This window comes from Aptenodytes forsteri, unplaced genomic scaffold, assembly GCF_000699145.1.
Source record: "Aptenodytes forsteri isolate BGI_AS27 unplaced genomic scaffold, ASM69914v1 Scaffold25, whole genome shotgun sequence".
In the NCBI taxonomy this organism is placed as follows: Eukaryota; Metazoa; Chordata; class Aves; order Sphenisciformes; family Spheniscidae; genus Aptenodytes; species Aptenodytes forsteri.
Genome location: NW_008796180.1, coordinates 721,122 through 722,206, shown reverse-complemented (window position 1 = coordinate 722,206; position 1,085 = coordinate 721,122).

The following is a 1,085-nucleotide window of genomic DNA, read 5'->3' as shown; positions in this document are numbered from 1 at the left end:
CCCCCTGCGAGGCGCTGGCATGTGGCATTTTGAACAGCTACACTCTCGATATTTATTAGCCCTCATAAAACCTCCATTCAAAGGCCCCGGGGAGCAAATCTGGTGCAGTGCAGACTTCCAAGACATCGCCTGGGGAAATAACCCCCCGGCGGGGAGGTTTGGGCGAAGCTGGGGGGGAAGGGGGGGCAGTTCCTCTCAGAGCAAAAATTCCCTCCAGTCTTTTTTGGCTTTTATTATTTACTTAGCAGCTTTTGTTTAAACCTTTTCACTGTCTGTATAAAGAGGCTGGGAGCATCGCTCTGCTTTGATGGCCAGGCAGATCAGCTCCCGGAGCGTCTGCTCCCGGAGGCACAAAGGTGATTTGATTTGAGCAGCGAGGGCTCAGCTTCCGTCTCTCCTCGCCCAAAACCCCACGCGTGGAGGGTGGAGGTCCCGGACCCGGTAGCGTTCATGAAACCCTGCTGCTCCCGAGCCACGTTCCTGCAAGCGATGGGCTGGGGAAGAGTGAGGAGGGTTCGAGATGGGGGAAGGTCCCCCCCGGGGTCTACTTGTGCCTGTGATGCTGACCCCTAATGCTGCCCAGCACCTGACCCCCCCCTGGCAGGATCCAGCCCCCCAGGACCCACCTTTCTGGGTGTTCAACATCCCCCCCCAGCCCCTCTCCTGCAGCCTCAGCCTCCCTCCTGCCAGACCTGGGGAAACGCTTTAATGAAGGATCAGCTTTGGGAGAGGGGAGAGCAGAGGTCCTTGCAATCCGTCTGTTTAACTGGCAGCGACCACAAGGTTTAATTGAATTAAATGATTTAAGGATTTCCCCTTCGCTGCAGGGGAGGTGGGGAAGAGCTGGTGGCTGGGGCGGGGGGCTGCAGCCGTGTCCCGGCTTCGTGCAGGCTGCTTGGGGTGGGGGTTTCTGCTCCCACCTCGTGCTGCAGCACCTTCACGGACCATTCATCCTTCATCCCAGCAGTAAAAAGAGACTTTCTCTTTTGCTTCCGCCCCTGCAAAAAAATGTCTTTACTGAAAGAGTGGTTAAACATTGGAAGAGGCTGCCCAGGGAAGGGGTTGAGTCCCCATCCCTGGAAGTA